Raw genomic sequence first — 20,043 nt, forward strand, 5'->3', positions numbered from 1 at the left:
TGCCTATAAGCAATTCTGGATCACAGTTATAAGATGAAGAAAAGCCCCTGTGCTTAATCACAAGTGTGCAATGGTTATAGTTGCAATTCCAAAGTAGCAAGTAGTATAGGAAAGCAGGGGCCTTTCCTGGGTAAGGCACAGATTGCAGAGCAAAAGAGAAGCCACACCTCTCCCTGAATTGTCAGTCTACATAGACAGAGGATACAAATGTGAGTAAATTATGTTGAGATGGTTACCAAAAAAGTGAAAGGATGAGAAAGAGGCACTCTTGGAAAACTATGCCATATAAAACAGGCATGCAAGCAAGCACTTTAACAGTGGAGGGGTAAAAATAGAAGGAGGAAATATTTAAACCTCTGTGTCATCAGAATTGATTCAAAGAGGGAAGAATATGTAAACAATATATATATATATATATATGTATATATATATATGGGGGTATATGTATACATACATATAAACAAACAAATTTATGTGTATATACATTCTTACCTCATACACCACCACACATACACACACACACACACACACACATACACACACACACACATTCAGTTGGCTTTTGGTTAATAGGAAGGGAAAGAGAAGAAAGGGTAGAGACCAAATGATAAATGGGAGATATATAGGACAGGTGATATCTCCTTTTTAACAGGGAAAGGACTCAAGGCTCTGATAGGAAAGTAAGGTGACCCAAGGTCACCTTAGTATCAGATCTTGAAATAGAAATTCATGTTATCAGACTGCAAGATCAGTGCTCCTACCACTTCATAAACACATAATCATAATAGCAGAATTTTCATCAAACATCTTCTAGTTCAATCTGTACCCAGAAAAGAATCCCTAGCATCTATTCCCTTCCTGATAATGCCAGGTAAAGGGAGATCCACTATCTCTTAAGGCAGTCAATTTTACTTTTGGATATCTTTGTTTCTTAGGAACTTTTTTTTCATTCTTCTCTTCTTTCTCTATGAGGATTTTTTTATTTTTGTTTTTTTGCAAGCCAATGGGGTTAAGTGACAAGTGTCCGAGGTCAAATTTGAATTCAGATCCTCCTGACTCCAGGGCTAGTGCTCTATCCACTGTATCACTAGCTACCCTGAGGATATGTTTAAAATACACCAAATCTGATTTGGAGAAACACCTGAAATGAGGAAGGGAGAAAGAATTAACTTTTTAAAAATTTATTAGATTTGATAAGATAGATGGATTGGGGGAGAAAGAAGTAATGAGAGAGGGAAGATGGAAAGGAGGAACAGAGGAAGAGAGGAGGAAGAAAGAAGAAAGGTAGATGATATAGATCAGTTAAAACAATAGATAGATAGATAGATAGATAGATAGATAGATAGATAGATAGATAGATAGATAGAGATATAGATAGGTAGATAGGTAGATGGATGATAGATATATAGATAAAATTGGAAGACTTACAAATAGAGAGACAGACATATACGATTTTTAGATATTTTAGCCCAAGAACAGAAAGCTCTTTGGGGTGGGGGAGTTGTAGTCAGAGCACATGTTTTCTGTGAAAATGATATAGCCTTTCTACTCCCCACCTCCCAAACTAAGATCACAAACCACTTATAGAAGCATTGCTCTCTGCCTAGGAAATCTGGCAAAGTAAAAAGCGATGGTTTCACACAGCTTGGTGTGTAATATTTGAATAAGATCTTGTGTTTAAAAATTGATTTTGTATACCCCTTGTGCAAACTTCCTGGGATTAGCAGTTGTTCTAACACTCTGGGTTCAGCACAGCCATCTCAGATATCAGCGAAACGAAAGAAAATGGAGACAGCAGCATCACAATATCGTAATTCAGCAGTTGGGTAATAGGTGAAAGATGCTAATCCCAGTTGAGAGGAGTTCATAAAAATGAATCCTTGCCCCTGTTGGGGTAGTGTGAGTACTGCGTCATGAATATTTATGGATGGAATATGGGATGTGTTGGGAAACAGACATAGCAGGGGCCGATCTGCCAAAACAGCTGGGGATCATTTGGGTGTTAATATGTGGTTTAAAGGGACACCATTTGGATAAAAATCATATTTGAAAAGATTCATGCCTGTGTTCCAAATAATATCTAAAGCAGAGAAGATTTCAAATTTTATGTGCCATGAAAATGTCTGCTTATTTTTGTATTACAATCATTTTAAACAGTAAAACTGAATTAAATTTCAGCTTGTTTATTTTATGATTGGAGGCAACCAACAAGTGAGAAATATAGGAAGGTATTTCTCAAAAGATAATATTCATGCATTATTAACTTTTAAATTCCTTTTTTACAAAAAACTAAAATACAACTTAAAAGAAAATGGAGTATTCTGATTTATAGGATTTTCTGATTAATTAAGTTGGCTTAAAAAATGTTAGCACTTATGGATTATGTGCCTATACTTTTAGTTCTCCTGCCTTGGTATCTAAAGTATAATGAAAACAACTAAGTGCTTCTTTTTCTCAAGGCCATTATACTTAAAATTAATAATCATTAGACAGCATAATAGTGATAACATTGGTTTCTAATTCATTAAAGTTTTCAAAGAACTTTTCTCAATATTGAAACTGTGAGGGTGGTAATATTAGTATTATTCTTCCCATTTAACAAATGAGGAAACTAAGGGCCTAAGAAGTTAAATGATTGACCATCTATTCATACTTAAGTGTCTTGAAGTGAGGTCTTCTGACTCTACAATTTGATATTCTTAAGACATGCTGCCTCTCAGTATGTCATTATAGACATAGGTATAGCAGGTGTAGCATATTGATTTGATGTTATATAGACCTAAAAGAGGGAGCCAGATTTTTATCTTTTGTAAAATTCAACATAACAGAGAGGATAAAAAGTCAACATCAAAATCAAAAAGACAAGGTTCAAGTCCCACATCTAACCAATACTGGATGGATGACCTTTAGCTTTTCACTTAACTAATGTCCCCAGGCAACCATGTAAGACTTTAAAAGAAAAACAAAATTGAAATAAGACTGTACATTGTAAAATAGTAATTGATCTTCACTGACAGAGGAAATTCCCTAATTGGGAGTTGTCTATGCCAATGAAATCACAAGTTGAGGTGATAAAATAATTAAATTAATAACTAATGATTCATTTCTTGAAAGTGTTACATGTGGTCCCTACTCCAGTTCACTATTTTTGTTGAAACTTCTAATCAATGTTCAGTCAATCAATATTTATCAGTCACTTAGTTTATGTCAAATACTGTATTATGATACAAAAAGAGACAAAAGATAATCCCTGCCACCTCAAGGGGAAGCAAGGAATATATATATATATATATAAAACAATCTGCATACAGGATTAATAGAAATAACAGGGTGCATACAGGATAAATAGAAATAACAAGGAAAGTACCAGAATTCAGAGGGGATTGGGCAAGACCAAGTAAAAAATGTTATTTTAGTTGAGATTAAAAGAAAGTCAAGGAGGTTAGTAGTCAGAGTAGAGAAGTGAGAACAGTGAGAAACATGACCTCAAAAATGACCAGAGGTGAGAGATAAGTGCCTTGGTGGTAGAACAGCCTAGATCCCAGTGTAATCAGATTGAAGAGTACATATGGGGGAGTAAAGTACTAAAAGATTGAAAAAGTAGGAGAGGGGGGCAGAGCCAAGATGGCGACAAGAAGGGATCCAGTCTTAGGTGCTCTCTGATAAAACGTGAAACTAAGGACTCTAACTAAACTTTCAAGAGACAGAACCCACAAAGGGACCCAGTGAGGCAGTTCTCCTACTCAAGGTAACCTGAAAAAGAGCAGAAAGGCTCTGCTCCATGGGGTCAGAGGGGCAACCCACCAGAGGGGTGGCCCACCAGAGAGAAAAGAACTACAGCCTGCCAGAGGCAGCCCCAGGGCGCTGGGAGCCCTGGCTCACAGCAGTGGGGGAGTCTCCTGAACTGTACCCTGGGGAGCACTGGGCACAAAGTGGGGGAATAATGGGGGACCTCTGCCAGAGCGAGCACTTGGAGCCCAGCGCTCAGGGCACACAGCCAGCAGCTTGGTCTTTCCACAGCCCAGATCCAGAAACAGAAGCAGGTGGAGCCAGTAAGCAGGAGTCTCCAGGGCATGAGCCCTGGGGAGTGAAGAGAGACTGCAGAGCTCTGTCCTCTGCCTCTGGAACAGGACTCTGGGGCTCTGACCACATTCAGATCCTGATAGCAGTCTAGGCCCCCCCATAGAACAGCAGGCCCCCCCCACCTCTGCCCCATGGCAGGGGGGGGCGCTTATGGTCATTCACAGACCAGGAGGGAGAACAGAGCCTCACACACTGAGACCCTTGTGGGACTGTCTCAAAAGCTCAGGAAGCACCCCAAAACCAGGCCAAGGCTGGGAAAATGAGCAAGCAGAGAAACAAGAGGAAGACCATTGAGAAATATTTTGCATATGAGCCCAAGAAGGATCAAAATACTCAGTCTGAAGATGAGGAAACATAAGCTCCTGCATCTAAAGACTCCAAGAAAAACAGGAATTGGGTTCAGGCTATGACAGAGCTCAAAAAAGACTTTGAAAATCAAATGAGGGCATTGGAAGTAAAACTGGGAAAAGAAAGGAGAGGGATGCAGGAAAAACATGAAAATGAAGTCAGCAGCTTAGTCAAGGAAATCCAAAAAATGCTGAAGAAAATAGCATGCTAAAAAACAGCTTAGATCCAATGGATAAAACAGTTCAAAAAGTTATTGAGGAGAATGCCTTAAAAAGCAAAATTGGCCAGATGGAAAAAGAGATAAGAAAACTCTCTGAGGAAAACAAATCCTTCAGACAAAGAATAGAATTCAGGGAGAATGATGAATTTACCAGAAATCCAGACTCAATACTCCAAAACCAAAAAAATGAAAAATTAGAAGAAAATGTGAAATATCTCATTGAAAAAACAACTGATATGGAAAACAGACTTAGGAAAGATAATTTAAAAATTGTTGGAATACCTGAAAGTCATGATCAGGAAAAGAGCCTTGACATCATTTTCAAAGAATTACTACAGGAAAATTGCCCTGATATTCTAGAAGCAGAGGGCAAAATAGAAATGGAGAGAATCCACCAATCCCCCCCGAGAAAGAGATCCCAAAAAACCAACCCCTAGGAATATTATAGCCAAGTTCCAGAACTCCCAAGTCAAAGAGAAAAATATTACAAGCAGCCAGAAGGACACAGTTCAAATATTGAGGAGCTGCAGTCAAGATCACACAGGACTTAGCAGCAACTACATTGGAAGCTCATAGGGCTTGGAATATAATATACTGGAAGGCAAAAGAGCTTAGAATGCAGCCAAAAATGAACTACCCAGCAAGGCTGAATGTCCTCTTCCAGGGGAAAAAGATGGACTTTCAATGAACCAGGGGAATTTCAAATGTTCCTGTTGGAATGGGCAGAGCTGAACAGAGGGTTTGATTTTCACATACAGGACTCAGGTGAAGCACAGAGACTGGAGGAGAAGGGGAAAATATGAGGGACTTAGTGATGATGAACTGCATGTGTTCCTGCATGGAAAAATGACACTGATAATACTCATGTGAACCTTCTCAGTTAATAGAGCAGGTAGAGGGAGCTTTTATAGTTGAAGCACAGGAGAAAGCTGAATTCGAAGATAAAATATGGTGTAAAAATGGAGTCAATGGAAAAAAGGGAAATGTAATGGAAGAAAGAAAAAGGAGAGGGAGAATAGGCTAAGATATTTCATATAATAAGATTTTTTTAATGCAATGAGCTATTGCAGTGATATGGAAGGGGGGAGGCAAGGGGGAATGAGGGAACCTTTGCTCTCATCAGAGGTGGCTAGGAGAGGAAACAGCATATATACTCAATGGGGTATAGGCATCTGGAGTAAGAAGGAGGGGGGAGCAGGGGGAAGGGGTGGGGATGTGAATAAAGGAGGAGAGGATGGACCATGCAGGGAGAGTGGTCAGATATAACAGATTTTCTTTTTTACTTCTTGTAAGGGGCTGGGATTGGAAGGCCTGTCCAGGACCATAGGGCCAGGTGGATTCTGGGCCTAAGGGGTGGTATAGGGGCTCAGGGCTTCTTGGCCCTAGGACCAGGTATCTGTCTGCTGTGCCACTCAGTGACCCTACAACAGAGTCAGAGTGAAAGGAGAGAGAAAATATAGTACATGGTAGTGGAGAAATAAGAAAGGAGGGAGTTGCGATCAGCAATGGCAACATTGGAAAAATATGGAAGTAACTTTTGCGATGGACTTACCATAAAGTATGCGATCCATCCATGACAGATTTGTTGGTGTTGGAACAGACTAAAGCACATTTATTATTATTATTATTATTATTATTATTATTATTATTATTATTATTATTATTATTTGGGGGAGGGTGCAGGGCAAATGGGGCTGGGTGGCCTGCATGGGGCCACATAGCTGGGTGATCTTTGGGTGTCTGAGGCTGGATTTGGACCTGGGTGCTCCTGGCTCAAGGCCCAATGCTCTGTATGCCACCCAGCCACCCCTACTATTATTACTATATTATTTTACTTTGGGTCTTTTTTTTCTTCTTTTTGGTTTTTGCAGGGCAGTGGGGATCGGGTGGCTTGCATGTCACATGGCTGGGTGATGGGCTCGGGTGCTTGTGGCTCCAGGGCTTGTGCTTCGTCCATTGCACTACCTGGCCATACTTATAATTATTACTATTATTTTTTTATTTTAATTTTTTCTCTCCCCTTTACTTTATCACCTAAGCAAGTCTATATTCATGGGGGGGGGTATTTTGTTTACTCTTAAACAAGAATATTTTATTAATGTAAAATAAAATTTGTACAAAATGAGAATTAAAAAAATAAAATGAAATGAAAAAAAAATTTGAAAAAGTAGGAGAGGACTAGGTTATGAAGAGTGGAGGCAAAAGGAAGCCCATGGAGTTTATTGAGTAGGGGGGTGACATAATTAGAGCTGAATTTCAGGAAGATCACTTTAGTGAATGAATGGAAGATGAATTAGGAGAACAGAACCAAAGCAGGCAGACCCAGCATCACGATATTTCAATAATCCAGACTTGAGGTGATTAGGGTTTACACTAGAGAAGTGACTGTCAGAGAAAAGAAAGAGGCCTATTCAGGTGATGTTGAAATCAAGAAACCTTGACAACAGTTTGAATAGGGTAGTGAGAGACAGTGAGAAGTTGAGAATGACTCCTAGATTGCAAGTGTAAGGGACGCAGAGCTTGATGTTGTTCTCTACAATACAAATTCTCATGAAAGCTCACAGTAAAAAGTAAAAGAGCAGCGGGAGGTTTGGGGGGGAAATAATAATGTCCTATGTGAATATAATGGGTTTAAGATGTCTACTGAACATTCAGTTTCAGATGTTTGAAAGTCAGTTGGAGATGTAAAATTGGAGGTCAACAGAGAATAGGGACAAGAAGATTTGAGGATGAAAAACATAGAAAGATTAATTAAATCCATAGGAACTGATGAGATCACCAAGTAAAGTAAAATACAGAGATTAGAGAAGAGGGACCTGAACATAACTGATCCAGAAGAGGCCCCACTAGTGGAGACAGGAATGATAGGAGGAGAAGCAGGAGAAAGTAATGTCCTTAAAATCTTGAAAAGATTGAGAAGAGAGTGATCAGCAGTGTCAGAAGCTGCAGAGAGGTCAAGGAGAATAAGGATTGGGAAAAAAAGTCACTGGATTTGGCAACTAAGAGATCATTAATAGCTTTGGAGAAAGAAGTTTCAGTGAAATGAGAAAATTGGAAACCAGATTATAAAGGGTTAAGAAGAGAATCAGAAGAGAGGAAAAAGATGACACTTCTTATAGATGACCTTTTCAAGAAGTTAATCTCACATGTTGTTAGCTTTCATTAATGCTAAACACTCCATCTGACTCTGAAGTCTCCAAGAATGACTGAATAAATGAATAAGTGCTTATTTATTAAGTGTATACCACATGCTAAGCACTCTATTAGGAGCTACAAATACTCTACTATCAAGGAACTGATTTTAGATCAGGGGAGAAAACGTGTGTATGTTTGTGTTTTTGTTTGTTTGTGTGTGTGTGTATACAGAATAAATACAAAATAAATAGGTATAAGGTATATGTGTGTTGATGTTGTACATATAGTTTACCTGTATGTGTACCTAGATTATCAAAATGCATGTTGAATGGATTCTTCTGGAATCTTACCCACTACTCCTAGAAGGAGACTTTGATTCTTGCCTGGATAGGATCAGGAAAAGAAGCACAAAGATATTTACTAAAATCTCCTCAGAAAAATGATATCTGACTAGAATTACATCCATCTGCAACAACCCCCACCAAAAAAATTAATTGCTAATCTATGGGAAATGATTTTTCTTAGTTCAAGTTGTTTCCTTGTCTCTATCTCTTGAAGAGGAAGGGGTGGTTAAAGCTTTTTCTGAAGGCTTAATCACTTTCCAACAAGTGCTAGTTGCACAAATGACTATCAAAAATAGTGAATAGAGAGTACATCTATTTATTCAAGCATCTGGAAAGTAGAAATAAAAGGAGTAATACAGACAAATATACCAAAGAACCATGAGAGTCCCTGATTGCATCCAGAGAGAAATTCTCCAGTCTCTAGGTAGGTAGGCTGGAAATCAGACATGTTGAGGATTCTTAATTTCCATGCACTTTGTCTCTGTCTTTCTTTCTGTCTCTGTCCATCACTGTCTGTCTCTGACTCTCTCTCTCTCTCTCTCTCTCTCTCTCTCTCTCTCTCTCTCTCTCTCTCTCTCTCTCTCTGGCTCAGTTTCCTCTCTCAAGTTCTCTTAACAACTCTTCCCCTCAAGAAGGCATGCAATTTTACCATCACCCAGGAGGAGAATATCATACAAATATTCTGGGTTTAACCCCATTGATATGCAGGTAAAGAAGAATAGAGGACACTAATATATATTGGAAACTCAGGAGAGGTTTCCTATAGAAAATAGTGCTTAAACTGTGACCTAAAGGAAGTAAAAGATTCTATGATGTGAGGATGGAATACATGGTATATGGCTATAGCAAAGCTTTGGAAACAACAAAAAGAGTGTGTGAGGAACAATAAGAAAGCTCATTAGAACTCTGTAGTAATATACTATGAGACTGGAAAGATAGGTCAGAGTCAAGTTGTGAGTGACTAAAAAAATAAGGATGTTTTATCTTATCTTAGAAGAAATAGGAAGTCACAAGTTAATTGAATTTAGAGAGATTGGAGATGTCTGGTCAGAGTTCTGCTTTAGAAATGTCAGTTTGGGACCATGTGAGAGATGGATGGACTGGAGTGCCAGGAGTCTAGGAAAAAGAGACAATTTAGGGGGCTGTTGTAATAGGAAAAAGGCAGCAAATGTCTGAACAAGATAAGTCATAGTGTAAGTGATAAGATGAGGTCAGATTTATTTTTTATTAATATTTTATTTGTTTTCCAATTATATACAATAGTAGTTTCTACCTATCATTTTCTGTAAGGTTTTGAATTTTACAATTTTTCCTCCACCTTCTCTTCCCTCCCCCATCCCCCCACAGAAGGTAGTGTGATAATCTTTATATTGTTTCCATGCTATACTTTGTTTAAAATTGAGTGTGTTGGGAGAGAAATTATATCCTTGGAGAGAAAATAAAATATTAGAGATAGCAAAATTATGTAGTACATGAGACACTTTTTTAAAAAAAATGAAGGTAATACTTTGATCTTTGTTTAAACTCCACAGCTCTTTCTCTGGATACAAATGATAGTCTCCATCACAGGTGCTCTAAAATTGTCCCTGATTATTGCATTAATGGAATGAGCAAGTCCATTAAGGTTGATCATCACCCCCATGTTGCTGTTAGGGTGTACTATATTCTTCTGGTTCTGCTCATCTCACTCAATATCAATTCATGCAAGGCTTTCCAGGTTCCTGTTCCATAACATACATATATCATAATTTGTTCAGCCATTCCCCAACTGATGGACATTCACTCAATTTCCAATTCTTTGCTCCCTTTTCTTTTTATGAATATTTTAGTACAACAATATTATTGTTTTTGTCCTTTTGCATGATCTCTTCAGGGTAAAGACCTAGTAGTGGTATTGCTGGATCAAAGGATATGCACATTTTTATTGCCTTTGGGGCATAATTCCAGATTGTTCTCCAGAAAGGTTGGATGAGTTTGCAGCTCCAACAACAATGTATTAATATCCCAGATTTCCCATACCCCTTCCAACATTGAACATTGTCCTTTCTGTTCATATTGGCCAATCTGATAGGTGTGAGATGGTAGATGAGGTCAGATTTAAAAGAGGTTGTGAAAGTGGCAACATTTGCCAACTTATTTAATATATGTTATGAGGCAGAATGAAGAGTTAAGGATAACACCAACACTTTGAACTAGGAAGTGTGAAAGAACGGTGGCTGCATCTGTTAAATGCTACTTAAATCACTCCAAAAAGCTTGCAGAAATGGAAATGAAACACTGAATTGCTCTAACATACCCTAAGAAAATTGTAAGGGGTCTGTGATGGTTTTGTGCTAACAAGCCCTTATTCTTTAAACCCTAAGAACTTGACCATTTGATTTCTTCAGTCCCATGCTTTGCTGCCCACCTTAGCCCGGAAGTCAGTGAGGAAGCACTTCAGAGGCAAGTATTCCAGGCCAGGGTTCAGTTACATGACTCTTTTGTAAAGCAGAAAGCAAGAGGACTTTATAGAGATATGAATGACTTAACTAAAAATATTGTCTTTCCAAATCAATCTTTAATTTTGGGAAATGTCACTGATAGTATCCTCTTGAGTTGCTCTAAAAGGAATTGAGGTGAGGAAGGGATTGTCCCTTAATGTCAACCCAGGAAATTTTTTATGTTCTTGGAAAAAATGGTGCCATCTTCCCTACTTCATTATGTATTTTAAATCCCCCCTTTGCCCTTAAAGAACAATTTATTACATTATACTATTTACAAGTTCTGTTTACAAAAAAGAAAGAACAACAGTACTTTTGACATAAAATAGGGTTGTCTGGAAGAGGGTAAATTTTGAAGGAAAGACAATAAAGATAGTTGTGTGTTTTTTTAACTAGAGATCCAAAGGCTTCAGGGCACAGAAAGAAATTTGTGCTCTATAAAAATTATATATAATATATTCTATATAATAATATACTCTATATATTATATAAATAATATACTCTCTATATATAATATAAATAATATACTCTATATAAGAAAGGTGCTTAATATCCAGTCATTGATCTTTTCCTAGTTAGATCCCTTCTCAAATATTTAACCTCCATTAGGTCAGGGGTGGGAGACCTTTTTTCCTACCAAAGGTCATTTGGATATTTATAACATCATTCATGGATCATATAAAATCATAATTTTTGCTATATTTGATCAAATACTTAATTAACTCAACCCTAAAAAGCTCCTAGAGGCCCTACTGTAGATGCCTTGGCAGCACCAGACCTAATGATTTCACTGGCTGGACATTCCTCACCCCTGTTATAGGGAATTACAGTGGAAGCTAAGTCTTTTTTTTTTAGGTTTTTGCAAGGCAAATGGGGTTGAGTGGCTTGCCCAAGACCACACAGCTAAGTAATTATTAAGTGTCTGAGACCTCATTTGAACCCAGGTACTCCTGACTCCAAGGCCGGTGCTTTATCCACTGCCACCTAGCCACCCCGAAGCTAAGTCTTTAAGTTTAAGACTAACTGAGTCTTCAAGTGATCCAAATAGATATCATTTCTTGCTAGCCCATCACTCCAAAGAAGATTATAACATCCACAGGCCACAGAGATAGAAGGTATCCCAGGAACCATCTAATTCAATACAAAACCATGCTTGATATCACACCCATACCATCTACTTCCCATGGTAACTGTCCCAGAGTTGTATGTGATTTAAATAGATGATATCATTGTTTTTATACAGAACATATCAACCAATTGTCCTAGGGTTTAACTTGGCCACCTGTGATTCCTAATACAAAATTTCTTCCCAGTCCCCATCCTCCTATATCAACTATGTTCCCCTATTATAATATTAACTCCTTGAGCAAGGACTGTATCACTTTTGTATTTGCATTCCCAACACTTGACACAGTGTTTGACTCATCTATAGTTGTTAAATAAGTTTTCATTTTTTTCATTCAACAGGAACCCATCTATCTCAGACCTGATTGAGGAATAAAATTGAAAGGGAATACAGGAGATCCTAAGGTGGTTCATTTGGGATAACTTTAATTGTTAGGAAGTTATCAAGCCTAAAATTTTCTCATTGTCACTGCCACCCAATGGTGCTAGTTTTGTCCCCTAGGGTCAAGTAGAACTAATTTAATTGCTCTTCCAGCTGACAATCCTTCAGGTGTTTGGTGATGCAGATGCTTCTCAAATAGGAGTTGGATACATTTGAATCAGGACCCATTTCACTTTTTGCTTTTGTGTCTAGTCATCTAATGTATCGACTAACCATACCTTCCAGCTTTGAGAAATGGAATGATGGGAAAAGACCACATTAGTAAGCACAGAGATAGCTACAGTCTTATAGTTCATCTGGTTTCAAAAATTTTTTGCCTAGAAGAGTATTTTAGGATTCTTCTTCTGTTCCATCATAGCCATTTAGTCTTTGAATGTTCCTGTGTTGCCACTAACTTGCTGTCCACAGGTGGCAGTGATCCTTCACTGTTGCTAGAACAAAAGCACCAGACTTCCCCCCAGGTCTCAGACTTATGGACCAATCTAGAGACCTGCAGAGTTCCTGATGGACCCTTGCTTTAGAAAAAGAGATTTTGATTTTGAGCAAAGCTTGTTACTGTGTTGTTATCTCATGTCCCCAGAACTGCCCTTTTTCATAGGATTTTCCTTATGAAAAATTTTGGCAGTGAAGTGTACCTAGAAAGTATGGAATAGATTAATCAGTGAAGGAAAGTGGTCCTATCATCCCCATGATAGCTGAGCAGGTTAAAAACAAAAGTGAAAATGGATATCTTTTTCCTTCAAGGCAGATTTTCAAGTGTATTTTCAAATGGACAGAGCCATTAGATCTGTGTCCAACCTTTAACAAGGCAATAGAAGTCACTGGAGAATAACAGAATTTAAAAGTTGGATATGAACAACCCTAAAATCCAACCATAGCTGACAAGAATCTCCACCATAACATTTCTGGCAAATGGATATTTAATCTTTGCCTCGAGACCTTTAAAAGAGGAAATGTCTCTCTTTCTGAGGCCACCATATCTACTTTAGGACAGTTATAGCTGTTAGGACGTTCTTTCTGGGCTATTTGTTGGGTCTTATTTTTCCTGACTCAAGTGGATTTATAATCTGATCAATCTGTGAAGAGCCCTTGAGAGATTCTTCATCTAAGAATTTTATTTCTGGATATTTCAATTTGTAGAATCCTGGAGAAAATGGCCACAAACTAGAGCATGACTAATTATGCTTTTATTAAAGATGTTCTCAATTCTGACTATACAGGTAATCAAAAAATATTCTACACATATGATTAGCAGACAAAAAAGTTACTTGTCTTTGCATACTTTACAGTATACCAGAGTATTTTCATTCTATATCATACTATTTCTCCCCTAAAAACCTTCTCAGACTCTGTACATGGGGAGGTTCTATTTTAGGTGCTCCATACATGTGTAAGATATCCATCAAAAAATAGAGAAAAATAAATACGAGGCAATCAGGGGGATGAATAGCATTTGGGAAAATCAGTGCAGTTGAGTCTCTTCAAGAAAGTAATTTAAAAATATGAAAGTAGAATGGAAACATTCTATGCATGGAGAATGAATGGAAGTGCAAAGGTATGGAGATGTGAGACAGTAATATGTAAGAAGCATCTAGAAGGTCAATATGACTGGGCCATTAAGTAGGGGAAGAGGAATAATGTATAATGTCTAAAAAAGTTGTGGCTCGGTTATAAAGAACATTAAAACCAAAGCTTATATTTTTATCCAGGAGAAAATAGTCAATAAAATTTATCTAGTAGAGAAATTAAATAGACAGATCTGTCCAAAGGAAAATAATTTTGGTAACTAGGTGGAGGATGGATAGAAGTGAGGAGAGGTTGGACACAGAGAGTCCAACAGGAGGACATTTTAATAGGCTACATGAGTATAAAGGAGGGGATATATTAGAAGGATATGGAGATAGTAAATGACATGATTAAATAACAGATTTCATATTTTGGATCAAAGAGTTTAAAGAGTGACTATGGAGGTAGTATATAAACACTTCTATTTTTAGATAAATTTCATTTTTCCCCAATTTCATGAAAAAAAAACCAATTTTTAACATTCATTGATTTTTTTTTGTTTTAAGTTCCAAATTCTCTTCCTTCCTTCCTTCCTCCCTCTTCTCCATTTCCTGAGATAGTTAGCAATCTGATATAATCGTGTATTTATTTTAGGAACAAGTTGTAATATATGAATAATATGGAGTAATATTGCTCTATAAGAAACTATTAATGGTCAGGTTTTTAGAGAAGCATGGAAAGAATTACAGAACCGATGCTGAGCCAAGGGAGCAGAACTAAGAGAACTTTGTACACATTAACAACAACATTGTGGGGGCAGGTAGCTGGCACTGTGGATAAAGCACTGGTCCTGGAGTCAGGAGTACCTGAGTTCAAATGCAGCCTCAGACATTTAATAATTACCTAGCTGTGTGGCCTGGGGCAAGCCACTTAACCCCATTGCCTTGTAAAAACTTAAAAACAAAATGAAACAAAACAAAAAACCAACACTGTAAATTGACCAACTATGATGGATGCAGCTCCTCTCAGCAGTTCAGAGATCTAGGACAACCCTGGGAAACCTGTTACAGACAATGCCATCTTTCTCCAGATTTTTTCCATTTTTCTTTCTTTTCCCTTAGACTTCATACACATGAATAATATGTAAACATGTAAAACTAAACTATTTGCTACTGAGGGGAGGGGAGTGGGAAGGGAGGATGGTAGAAAAATGTGTAACCTAAATATGCAAGTGAATGAATGTTGAAAAACTTTCATAACATGTAATTGGAAAAATAAATTTTTTAAAAATTCATTCTGTTCATTATTTCTCATAGCACAATAATATTCCATTACTGTCATATACCACAACTTGTTTAGCCATTCCCCAAGTGATGGACATTCCCTCAGTTTCCAATTCTTAGCCAACCCTAAAAAAGAGTTGCTATAATCTTTTTTTGCACAAATAAGTTCTTTTCCTCCCCCCCCCCTTGGGATACAAACCTAATATTTATTTTACTGAAACAAAGTATTTATAGTCTTTTAGGCATAGTTCCAAAATACTTTACAAAATAGTTGGATCAGTTTACAACTCTACCAACAGTATATTAGTGTTCCAGTTTTCCCACATCCCTTCAGCATTTATCATTCTCCTATTTTGTCATATGGGACAGAAGGATCTCATACCTCATTTCTCATACTTATGACCCATATTTATCTAAACCTTAAAATTTACAAAGCATTCTTCTCTTTGAGATATATAGTGTCAGTGTGAGATTATCCATCAGTGAAATCTGTGGAAATGTCAGGATTGAACTTGAAGCCACAAGACTTAAGTTCAAATCCTAACTCCATTACTTACTGTTTCCATGACCTTGGACAAGTCTCTTAACATCCTTGATTTCCTCATTTCTAAAATTAGAGTATTGGGATAGTTGACTTCTAGGGTTTTTTCCATCTCTAAGTCTCTGATCTTATGATCTTTGCAGTCTCAGAATTGGTAAATTTCAGTGATTATATTAAAATTCAGGTCTGTGGATTCCATTTCTAACACTTTTCTGACTGCATAAAGCTTCCTCTCCTCATCCCTCTACCAAATAAATCCATAACTGTACGAGATATATTTTTAATCACTGCAACCTTTTCTCTTTAACAATGCACAACTATAAATAATACATAAAACAGTTACAAATAATCCTTTTTTAAAGAATCTAATGTTGTCCACAGCAAAAGATGTCTTAGTAGTTTTAAGTAAGCTCCTTTCCCTAGAGAAAAGCTGTCCTACTGAATATGATATTTCTTGATGATTGTTTTTAAAATGTCCTCTTTTTTTCCAATTTTGTGTTATAAGTATAAAAGCAAAACTTTTGAGTGAGAAGTTTACCATTATCCCTTTGTATAACACTAAAAAAAGCTTCAGTTAAAACCCCTGGTCACATCTTCCCCTTTGGAACTAGAGAAACAAGTTCAAAAGTAATTACCCCAGAGGAATTCAGAGAAATGCCTAAAAACTTACATGAACCTATGAAATGTAAACTCAACAGAATGAGAACAATTTACACAATAATGTAAACAAAAAATAATACTAATTGGCAGTCAGACTCTGATGACTTGTAAGCATAGGTCTTGGTCTTAGATATCACATGATGAAACCTATTTCCCTGTTTCTGTAGTACTGGGTGACTGCTGTTGTGGAACAAGGTCCAAGACATTGTCAGGTAGTTTACTTGTGTTTTAATGCCACCAGTTCTTTAAAAGACTAGCTTTAATCAGGGATATTTTGAGAAATAATTGCCAATTTTGAACAAAAGTTATGAGATCCTAGAAAGAAATTGAGTGTTGATAGAGTTCTCAGAAGTCATTTAATCCAACTTTGTCATTTTCAGATAAGGAAACAGAGGCCCAGATTGCCACAGTAACTTAAAATCACTCAGGTAGTAAACTTCAGAGGTTGGATTTAAATTCACATTTTGTAACTGCCGCGACAAATTGTCTATCACTATACTATGGCACCTCAAAAATACATAATGGAACAATAAAAATAAATATTTTTTAAAGTGGTTCCATTCTATAAAACATAGAGGAAGAAGAGGAGTTACAGTGGCAATCAGCATCAGCATTTCTGTCTTCACTCTTCAAAACAATCTTCATTCTTAATCCCTAAAACACTCGCCCCACCCCAACTAAAATAACCAGTATGTGTCCTTTTCTCCTTAGGACCAATCAGCTATACAGATGCAGCTGTGAACATCTGTTGAATGCATCTCAACTGAAGCATCAACAAAGTCTGGCTCCAAAGCTTCATTACAAGTGTTATGTACTTTATTTATAAAACTCCCAAATCTTGAAAGTACTCTCTAGGGTTTATGTCCTCCCACTGCTATATTTAAAAAAGAGAAAAAAGGAAAAGATTTTTTTTATTTGGCCGTTAGAGTTGGCCATTTCTGCCAAGGCCAAGGGAGCACCTGGTGCTTGACCTTCCAGATGCTCTTGAGAACTAATTAGAACTAAGTTGTTCCAAGAATTGGATAAGAGTAACAATAGTTGTGTTTTCATATGTTAGGAACAACTGGTGCCATGTTTTGGCTATAGGAAGAGATATTTGGAACTTAGAGTGTGGATTCCTCATCCCAGGGGAAATCTGATATGAACCATCAAGTTTTCTTGCTTGGCTAATTCCTCTTTTCTACCTTCTGGCTTCCCTGCTTTCTTCTAGTCCAACCTCAAAATCTACAAGAAGTCCTTCTCAATCTCTTTCAGTTTTTCCTTTGGGAAGTCTCTGTCCCACAGTTCCCTGATTGGCATAGTCTGACAATTCTTTTGAATTAGCTAACAATAGTCAGACAAAGTGACCACCAGTTAAATCTTTTCAATTGCTATGACAATGATGATGATTATACCTTGCAAAGAGCTTATACAATTATTACTCAAAGTTAGTACTTTCCCTGAATTAATTACTTCCAGTGTTTGTCCATAATTTGTTTGCATGTTGTCTCCCCCTTTAGATCAAGAACACCCTGAGGGCAAGGTCTGGTTGTTTTTTATATCTGTTTCCCCAAAGTTTAGTACAATGATTAAAATATAATCGATACTTAATAAATGTTTAATAATGGACTTAAATGAAAGAAAACTAATTCCCTTTCTTTTCTTTTCTAGTCAGATCCTTCATCTTACCAATATCAGTCTCCCCCCCAAAAAAGTGAGAGTCCCAGTGTTTAAAAAGTTCATCACTTCCTTTCTTCAAATATAAAGCAGTTTAGGGATAGTCAAGTTTGGTATCAGAAAACCTGGCTTAACTCAATTCAACAAAGGATTTATGATTTTAAAAAATGCTAACCATCTTCAGAGAGAGAGTTCTGAATGCAAACTGAACTATAATTTTCTCCCTTTTTGTAACTTTTTTGAAACATGGCTAATATAGTAATATATTTTACATGATTTCACTTGTTTAATTGATATGTTGCTTGCCTTCACAACTTGTGGGGGAGGGAGAGAATTTGGAACTCAAAATTTACAAGGAAAAATGTTTAAAATAAAAAATAATAAATTTTAAAAAATAAAATTAGTTTAATCTGATTCTCAAAAGAACTTAGCAAGTGCTTATTAAGTGCTAGCCACTGTGCTAGGAACTAATGATATAAATACAAAGGTAAATCAATAACCCTTGCTTACAAGAAGCTAACATTGATGTGAAAACAGGGGGGAAGGGGGGTAAGAAAGAAATCAAATAGCTAGATGGCTCAGTGAATAGAGATATGGGCTTGGAAACAGAAAGACATGAGGTTTAAATCCAACTTCAGACATTATTAGCTCTGTGTCACAACTCTATTGGCCTCATCTGTAAAATTAGCTGAAGGAAATGCCAAACTACTTCAGTATCTTTGCCAAGAAAACCCCAAATGGAGTCCAGTCAGAAGACTGAAAATTACTGAACAACAGCAACAAATACACTTATGAATAGATTAAAATAGAATAACATAGACTGAAACAAAGAAATCTGGTAATTAGAGAAGAGCACCAACACCTGGGAGATCAGGAAGGTCTTTGCATAGGATGTGACATTTGTGCTAAACTTTGAAGCTATCTCTGGAGTACAAAGGGTAGAAGTGAGGAGAGAGAGAGGGAGAGAGAGAGAGAGAGAGAGAGAGAGAGAGAGAGAGAGAGAGAGAGAGAGAGAGAGAGAGAATTTCATGTATGGAGGATACCTTGTACAAAGGCATAGAGATGGAAGATGTAATTTCATGCATAAAGGATATCAATTCTTGATTCTTTCACTTAGCAGTGTGGCAATCCTGGACTATGACAGGCAGTATTATAAAGCAGAATGTTAGATTGAAAGGCAAAGAATTCAAATTCAAATCTTAATTCTGTCTTTTACTACTTGTGAGTCCTTTGGCAAGTCAGTTCTCATTTCCTCCCTTTTAAAAGTGAACAAGTTAAGCCATAGGACTTTTGAGACCCCTTTAACCTTTAATTCTATAACCATAGCTGGCAGATTGACTTCCCTAAAATCTCCATACCAGGATGACAACTTTTTTTTAAATCATAGCTAGAAATAGTCAAAATGAAAAATAATTGTCTTTTCTTTTCAACTACTCTGATAATAATGATGGTGATGAAAATAATGAATATAATGATGGTGATGGTGATGATTCCTATCATTTATTATAACCTAGTGTATTAAGCTTTGCAAAGCACTTTAAAAATATTATCTTATTTAATATTCACAACAACCCTGGCAGGTAGATGGTAATGTGATTTTCAAATAAACTGAGTCCCAGAGAGTTTATGTGACTTGACCAAAGACATTTAGCTAGTAACTATAAGATTTTAAGTAGTACGAAATAGAATTTTAATTCAGGTCTTCCTGAATATATAATATATATATATATGTATGTATATATATATATATATGTTCTATATGTCATGCTACCTCACTGCCAGTCTTTGAATGAGGAAAAAAGTTTCCTGTAACAGAAAACTATCTTATTTGGAGTTAGACCCTACCAAGATTCACTCTAGCTTTGAATACAAAGAAATTTGAGCCATAAAAAAGGTAAGCTAAGGAAGCAACTTGTCCACATTGCTGCTTTTATTATCATATCTGTTCTCAACAAATGTTCTTTATTTTAAATTCAGAAATCTCAGTGTCTGCCTATAATCATAACTTCCTTTCTCCTATCTCTAGGACTCAGTTTCCTCATCTGTAAAATGTTGAAGTGTAACTAAGTGATCTCTAGGTTTACCTCTAGTTCTGACATACTATGCCCTAGGTTCCTGGGTTTTTTCCAGTTCTTTGACTCCTTGATGGAAAACTTCTGAATAAAGAAATTCCTGATAAAGCTATAGCCTATCTCTGGAAATGCAAGGTTTGCTGCAAAT

The sequence above is a fragment of the Macrotis lagotis genome, chromosome 8, assembly GCF_037893015.1.
Source record: "Macrotis lagotis isolate mMagLag1 chromosome 8, bilby.v1.9.chrom.fasta, whole genome shotgun sequence".
NCBI lineage: Eukaryota > Metazoa > Chordata > Mammalia > Peramelemorphia > Peramelidae > Macrotis > Macrotis lagotis.